General features: G+C 42.8%; 1 long non-coding RNA gene across 1 annotated transcript; it reads left to right on the top strand.

Annotated features, from left to right (window-relative positions):
• The first annotated feature begins 248 nt into the window (after positions 1-248).
• On the top strand, positions 249-1,122 carry LOC133507918 (uncharacterized). Its single transcript, XR_009796938.1, has 3 exons — positions 249-531; positions 647-737; positions 825-1,122. It is a non-coding gene; the product is annotated as an uncharacterized LOC133507918 (long non-coding RNA).
• The last annotated feature ends 7,541 nt before the right edge of the window (positions 1,123-8,663 follow it).

Genomic DNA, 8,663 nt, shown 5'->3' with positions numbered 1-8,663 from the left:
TATGGACATTAGGGACAGTGCCTCTGGAATGGTAGACTGGGTGATGGTTCCCCTTTTTAAGAAGGGGGATAGGAGTGCCTATTCCAACTACCGGGGGATCACACTCCTCAGCCGCAGGTCTTTTCAGGAGTCCTGAAGAGGAGGGTCTGTCAGGAAGTCGAATCCCAGATTCAGGTGGAGCGGTATGATTTTTGTCCCCGCCGTGGTACCGTAGACCAACTCTACACCCTCAGCACGGTCCTCAAAAGTGCATTGGATTTTGCCAAACCAGTCTACATGTGATTTGTGGACTTAGGGAAGGCTTTCGATCTTGTCCCTCGGGGAGTCCTGTGGGCCGAGCTTCGGGAGTATGGGGTACTGAACCCCCTGATATGGGCTACTTGGTCCTTGTACAATCGGTGTACATTATTATCCAATTAGTGTGGGGCACGGTGGAGTGACTCGTTAGAATGTTAGCCTCATAGTACTGAGGCCATGGGTTCAAAACCTGACTGCACCTGTGTGGAGTTCGCACATTCTCACCATGGCTGCGTGAGTTTTCTCCGGGCCTCTGGCTTCTTCCTACATCCCAAAGACATGCATTCATTTGAGACTCTAAATTACCCCCAGGTGTGATTGTGATTGCGAATGCTTGTTTGTCTTTTAGTGCCCTGCGATTGGATTGCAAACATTTCAGGGTGTATGACGCCTCCTGCCCGAAGTCAGCTGGGATAGGTTTCAGCACTGCTGCGACCCTGGTAAGGATAAGCGGCTCAGAAGATGGATGGATGGATCCATTAGTGCTCTTGCTGTGTGTCAGCTTTTTTTTATTTGTGTCTTTCTAGGCCCTTGTTGTAGTGGTGAATATATTTATCAACATTTCTTGACAAAGTAGCATTAATATTGACAAAAGACACACACCAACATCAGGAGATGCACTATGATTTAAACCACTAACAAAGTCTGTCTTTAAGATATTCCTTGAGGATGATTAAGCAAGCTGTAGATCAACATGCGCAAAGCTATTCTTCTCGCCCCTCTCTTCCCCCTCCCACCTCTGTGACCTCCGTCAGGAACAACATGATTTATCACACCAATATCCCCTTCAGCACTTTCCTGATTGCTTTGATTCCTCTATTGACATTTCCCACCTCCCCACCTGCATGCATTTTTCATGCTTTCCCTGGGACTCCACAGAGAATAGTCATAAGAACACTTAAAAAAGACTCCATCTTTGACTCAGTAGTGTATATGCAACAATCATATTAAATTTTGATAAATAAAGACTCCATCTTTGTGTATGTGCAACAATTGTGTTTAATTCGAATCTCAGCAAGACATACATTAACCTTATTTGTATGTTCAAAAAGACCACCTTTCACTCAGAAGTGCCTGTGCAACAATCAGTCTTTTCAAGTTATACTTTAATTTTATTTGTGTTTTGAAGTGTCCCACTGTCATACGTTATATCATATATGTATATCATAATTTTCCCTTTTTTTAACATCCCAAGGAATTGCATTGTCTGGAATTTTTTTTTTTTCTGTCAATGGGAGACTATGGACCCAAGAGATGTGTTAAAAGGGTGGGGGAAAGCCAGGGAGCAGAGGAGCAGCTAAAAGTTTGAAACTATGATCTAGTTTGAGGGGTGGGCAAGCATGAACGCTCAAGCTTGTAAAGGAATCTTGCTTTATTTATTCTTTGATATACAGAGCTAAGCACTTTTATGGTCTCTGTCGGCCTCATTCTGTTTATACATTGTGTATGCTTGCGTGCATGCTTGATCCTGACAGTGATACCAAAGCAATGAAGGATCATCTATTGATGCCGCCATTATTTTATGAACTGGACTATGTCTGGCGGCACAGTGACGCAGCTGGTAAAACGTTGGCCTCACAGTTCTGAGGTCCCGGGTTCAATCCCAGAACCGCCTGTGTGGAATTTGCATGTTCTTCCCGTGCTTGTGTAGTTTCCCCTGGGCACTCCGGTTTCCTCCAACATCCCAAAAACATGCAACAAGAATTGGAAACTTTAAATTGCCCGTAGGTGTGATTGTGAGTGCAGCTGTTTGTCTCTATGTGCCCTCCGATTGGCTGGCACCCAGTTGAAGGTGTACTCCGCCTCCTTCCCCGTGACAGCTGGGATAGGCTCCAGCACTCCCCACAACCCTTGTGAGGATAAGCGGTGAAGAAAATGGATGGATGGATAATATGTCTTATTGTAAATGTTGAGTTCAATGTTGTAGCTTTTAAAATTCCGATTTGCATAAAAAAGGAGACTCAAAAAAATGCTGACATTTGGAAAATATGTACTGTGATGACAAAAGAAACCTGACGAACATTGTGTGAGTCAAGCTCATACCTATAAACCTGACTACAGCAGCTCAATAATAAAACTTTGAATGTGACAGTCAAATAAATCCCCACTTTCTTACCTAAGGTAATATCCATCCAGGGAACCCCAGACATACTTTATGTATATTTCACATGAGGACACCAAATTATTTTTTTGTTACACTGTATATGCCACCACGGCATTAGGTATACATCCACAATACAATAAGAGCTGTCATACCATGCAGCATCACACTGAAAAGTGTGTTTAGAAGTTTGTTTGAGGAGCAAAATGTCAGAAATAAAAGCTCCCTGTATAGAGCAGCAGCGCTGTAAATGATAAACATGTTAAATTAATAATTTTCTGAACATTAATTTTAATACCACTCTCGTTGGGTATCACAAGACTCTCTCACACACGCTCTCTCACACACACACTCTCTATGTCTCTCCCTCTCCCTCTTACTCATGATTAGCAAAGGCCAATTATCCTTGTAGACAAACTTGCAGGTAGTATGTTCTTGAGTAGTCATGTGAAGGTTGCGGAAATGCAATGTCATTTATTCTTAATAGAAAAATGTTTACTATGTCATATTTTGCCAAACTCTTGTGGAGTAGGATGGGAGGATGAAAGGAAAGCCTTGATCATCCATATGCAGATAATAGTGACATTGTGAACTGAAGGTTTGCACACATACAGAAAAAATGATGACTGAACATGATTGCCATCTGTTATTGGGAAAGATGTGGTGAATACATGATGGCAGTGACCATCTAGCACACTGTCAATCTACTTCATTTTCTCTCCTGTCTCTTGCCCATTTCTAATTCTTATTCTGTCAAGGAGCCTGTTGCCGTCTGACTAAGCTGTTTGAGTCCTTGCAGTTGACTCAGCAGTTTAGTGCATTAATTCCCAATCCCGTTCACTCATTTGGAATTCTGTTAACAAACAACAAAAGTGATCTCTGGCTAGTTAAAGCCACACAAATCTATTTGGAAACACGCAGTATGATGCATAAATGGCTACAAAGTTGAAAATGTCTCAAATCTAAATGAAATCCATTTACTTCTGCATGAATTTTAAATGTTATAAATTTATATGAACACGTCAAATTTGGTAAATTTAAGCTTGGTCGTGCCTTTCCTAAAACTGAGAAGTTGATTGTTAGAGTGCCTTGTGAATCAAATGTTGGTACTGTATGTGTAGTTGATATAACTGCATTCATTCAGAGGGTCATATAAGTGACTCAAAAGAATTGTGTGAAGCTGGCTGTCTATTTTTCTCCGGTTATCTCTGTCAATGTATCGCAATAGATTTAAACCACAAATCTTTTGAAATGTGGTTAAAAGTCAGTTTAGAGGTATTATCAAAACAGACACAAATTTTGAAAGTAAAAAAGGGACATGGAATTCAGAGAACTGTGGAAGTGAAGGACGCTTGATATTGGACTGCAAAAGGGGCCCAAGATTGACAGTCTGTTGCACACACTGGGCAGGGTTGGCAGCTCCTTGCTGTGAGCCTTGTCTGTTGTTTTCTGAGTACCCCTGCTGCCATTTAAGTGTGATTGAGGGGTTATTTCTGACTGCACAGCCTGTTGGGAGCTGCAGTCCTCTGACTCTTGATGTAATGACTCCTTGCTGAGTGTAAACTGATGATAGATTGTTGGGGGAAACCACAAATTAGTCACACCACCTCCACATTCCTTAGTTTCTTCATGGGAGTGAAGAAGAAAAGATGGGACAGAAAACAATAAAACATCAAGATATCAATTGGAGCCCTTAAAGCCCCTTAAATTATGAAGCAACCAGTAAATAAATTCAGTTATCTAATTTTCAATTAGATAAAGTAGATGTGATTGGCTCGCGGCCAATCAAGGGATAAAGGGTGTATTCTGCCTCTTGCCCAAGGTTAGCTGGGAACGTTTACAGCTCACTTTTGATCCATGATGATAAGTGGTATCGAAACTGGATGGATGGATGGATGGATGATGAAATGGTTTAAATTATTCTGATGGAATAATTTTTTGTTTCATTTTTCCAACCACTGAAAACATGTTGGATTGCACCAGAGGTGGGTGGAATAGTCCGACATTGTACTCAATTAGGAATATTGGTAGATTAGAAGGCAGTAATACGATGCAAGAAAAATAAAAAGCAGTCCTCCAAATACTTACTTGAGTAAGAGTAAGAAAGTACTGAATGAAAAAAAAATATTTACGTTAACAGAAGCTGGTGAGTAACTTATGACTAAAATAAATCACAGCTTGACTGTCAAATACAGCTTAATTATATATGGGAGTCTACGCACACCTGCCACCATGTTAATTTGAAACTGCCCAGAAACCAACAACACAAACAATAGAGCACTACAAAAACATTGTTTGCCTAATGCACTTTAAAGACGAATTGAAGAATGTTTGCTGAACAGACTTATTGATAGTGTGCGTGTGTGCGAGAGAGAGAGAGAGAGAGAGAGGGTGGGGGATAGGGGATGGAAACATTACATGTATTCCTAAAAAGCATTTTTTAATAGTGATTTATGACCATAAAGAAGGCTAGTGTGCCAGATGCATTGGCAAAACAATAATAGAAACACCTACAACTTACCACAAGGTGATTTCTCACATTATAAGTGGGCTGAAATATCCACCTTTGGGGAGATACGAGACTACACTATATCATAAAGTTATTGTTTTTCAGTTTATTAAGTAAATACTCACTAGGATAGTTTTTTTTTTTCTCCCGAAATGAGTCACTTTGATTGAACCACAAAAGCATTGTGAGAAATCATGTGACTGGCTTGGGGCATCTGATTAGTGATCCATCCATCCATTTTCTGAGCTGCTTATCCTCACGAGAGACGCAAGTGTGCTGGAGCCTATCCCAGCTATCATCGGGCAGGAGGCAGGGTACACCCTGAAATAAGGGAAATTTAAATTTCGAGTCAAATGACATGACATGGCATACGCACAGAGTTTAAGTCGAACATGACCGTTACCACAACGGACCAAGACAAAGTTTGCATCACTGCAGACGCTGTGCCGATCAGCCTGTCAATCTGCCACTCCATTCTTCTCTCACTTGTGAACAAGACCCCAAGATACTTTAACTCCTCCACTTAGGCCAGAATCTAATCACTGACACGGAGAGGCCACACGACCCTTTTCCGACCGAGGACCATGGTCTCATCCGTGGAGGTGCTTATTCTCATCCCAGCTGTCTCACACTCGGCTGCGAACTGCTCCAGTGAAGAATGGAGATAATGGCTTGATGAAGACACCAGAACCACATCATCTGCAAAGAGTGTCACGACCCATCGGAACGGGAGTAGGACCCAAATCCAGGACTCGGACGATGCAAGGTAGTTCGGGGAGAAACGTTTATTATTTCGTGGTCGGGGATCGGGCAGCCAGTCAGGTGCAGCAGCGGTAGTTGGGACGTCGGGCGAAGAGAGCAGGTGAGCGGGCAGGCAGGAGTTGGTACATAGGAGAACGATCAAAGCAGGCAGAAGTATCAAAGGAGTCAGGCTTACGGGGTTGGTCGGAGAACTGTCGAAGGTCGGTACACACGGGTTGACGATCAGGGATTCGGGAGTACTCGAACGGGACATGAAGCTCGACGAACTGGCCCGGACCAGTCGTCATCGGGGTCATATAAATGCACAGGATAATCAGCCCGCATGAGGCCCAGGTGTGCGCCTCCCAATCAGCGCAACCGTGCGGGCACCCACACAGCCCGGGCTGGAGCGGCAGGATCATGACAAAGAGGAGAGATACAATGCTGAGGCCACCAAACCGGGCACCCTCTGCACGTACTGTGAGCTGTAAGGTCTTATATAGACCGGTGTGTAGTTTTCATAATCAAGTCCAAGTGGACTCGAGTGAAGGTGGAGAATCACCTCAAGAGTGATCAGAAGAAATGCAGAGCACCGAGTTAAATACAAGGAAAAAAATAAGTATTTGAACACCCTGCTATATTGGAAGTTCTCCCACTTAGAAATCATGGAGGGGTCTGAAATTTTCATTGTAGGTCCATGTCCACTGTGAGAGAATCAAAAAAGAAAAATCCAAAAATCACAACGTATGATTTTTTTAAATGATTTATTTGTGTGATACAGCTGCAAATAAGTATTTGAATACCTGTTAAAGGAATATAAGAATTTGAGCTTAAAGTAGTTCATTAGATGTTGCTGCATCCTGTGTATGAAAGTGTGAGACTGTAAAGTGCTGAGCGTGTGACTGGTGGAACGAAACAGGGTATGTGGTGCAAGAATGGAATGTTTTAGAACAGACGGTGCTAACTGCAAGGAGGATGGGGAAACGGGAGGACTCGGAGGCAGTTGGTGGAAAAACTACTGTCAGGAAACCATCACCAGGAGGAGCCAGCACGCGATTCTGCAGGGGAGGAGTCGGGCCAACATCCGGCGGACCAAAGGAGACCAATGAGAGAGGGCCAAGGATACCTGAAGAAGACACAGAACCAATAGTGAATCAGTAGATTGTACTTTAAAATTGTTCTGGGAAACTCGGATGTAGAGTACGTCGGCTGAGGGAACAGAGACGTACAGAGTTGTAATGAGAGGGACCTGAGACCCAGGTGTGTGTTGAAGGAATAAATCCACGCATGTGTGAAAATGCCGGCTTCCTGATACCTTTCTATTGCAGAACGAGCGTGCATATTGTTGGATGAGTGGCAGTTGGGTAAGGTCACAAATTGGAGTCAGATTACTAACTTAAGTTTATGATGATTTAGAAATAAAATATCCAACACTGTCTATCAGCTACAATTCTGACACTCAAAGACCTGGTAGTCCACCTTTAAAAGTCCACCTCCACTCCAAGTATTATCCTGAATAAGATCCCCCTGTTTAAGGTCGTCAGCTGCATAAAGACAGCTGTCCACCCCATACAATCAGTAAGACTCAAACTTGTAACATGGCCAAGACCAAAGAGCTGTCCTAAGACACCAGAGACAACATTGTAAAACTCCACATGGCTGGAAAGGGCTACGGAGAAATTGCTGAGCAGCTTGGTGAAAAAAAGGTCCACTGTTAGAGCAATCATTAGAAAATGGAAGCTAAACATGACGGTCAATCTCAATCGGAGTGGAGCCTCATGCAAAATATCACCTCGTGGGGTCTCAATGATCCTTAAAAAGGTGAGTAATCAGCCCAGGACTACACGACAGGACTTGATCAATGACCTGAAAAGAGCTGGGACCACCGTTTCCAAGGTGACTGTTGGTAATACACTAAGACGTCATGTTTTGAAATCATGCATGGCACGGAAGGTTCCCCAGCTTAAACCAGCACATGTCAAGGCCCATCTTAAGTTTGCCAATGACCATTTGGATGATATAGAGGAGTCATGTGAGAAAGTTTAGCGGTCAGATGAGACCAAAATGGAACTTTTTGGTCCACTAACCGTGTTTGGAGAAAGACGAATCATGAGTTCCATCCAAAGAACACCATCCCTACTCTAAAGCATGGGGGTGGTAGCATCATGCTTTGGGAGTGTTTTTCTGCACATGAGACAGGATACTGCACTGTATTAAGGAGAGGATGACAGTGGCCATGTATTGTGAGATTTTGGGGAACAACCTCTCTTCCTCAGTCAGACCATTGAAGATAGGTCGTGGTTGGGTTTTTCAACATGACAATGACCCGAAGCACACAGCCAGGAAAACCAAGGAGTGGCTCCGTAAGAAGCATATCAAGGTTCTGGCATGCCTTAGCCAGTTTCCAGACCTAAACCCAATTGAAAATCTTTGGAGGGAGGTGTCTGAGGTAGAGATCTGTGTGGAGGAGTTGTCCAAAATCCCTCCTGCACTGTGTGCACACCTGGTGAACAACTACAGGAAACGTTTGACCGCTGTAATTGCAAACAAAGGCTACTGCACCAAATATTTACATTGGTTTTCTCAGGTGTTCAAATACTTATTTCCAGCTGTATCACAAAAATAAATTGTTAAAAAAAATCATATATTGTGATTTATGGAGTTTTCTTTTTAGATTATCTCTCTCACAGTGGACATGCATTTAAATGATTTCTCAGTGGGAGAACATGTAATATTGCAGGGGTGTTCAAATACTTATTTTCTTTACTGTATGAGTCGCACAACAAATGGTCTGAATATTTACAGTATGTCTGTGTGATCCATTCATCCATTCATTTTCTGAGCCGTTTATCCTCACAAGGGCCACGAGATTGCTTGGGCCAATCCCAACTATCAGGACAGCTAAGTAAATTCCTGTAAAAGTTCTGCCATCGGTGAAGCTCCTAATCCAAAAAGCTGGATACAGGTTTTGGAGCAACAGATACTGTTATCCACAAAATTTTCTTTTTCAGGGAC

The sequence above is a fragment of the Syngnathoides biaculeatus genome, chromosome 10, assembly GCF_019802595.1.
Source record: "Syngnathoides biaculeatus isolate LvHL_M chromosome 10, ASM1980259v1, whole genome shotgun sequence".
NCBI lineage: Eukaryota > Metazoa > Chordata > Actinopteri > Syngnathiformes > Syngnathidae > Syngnathoides > Syngnathoides biaculeatus.
Note: the sequence above shows the minus strand (reverse complement) of the source record. Positions and strands in the feature narration are given on the sequence as shown.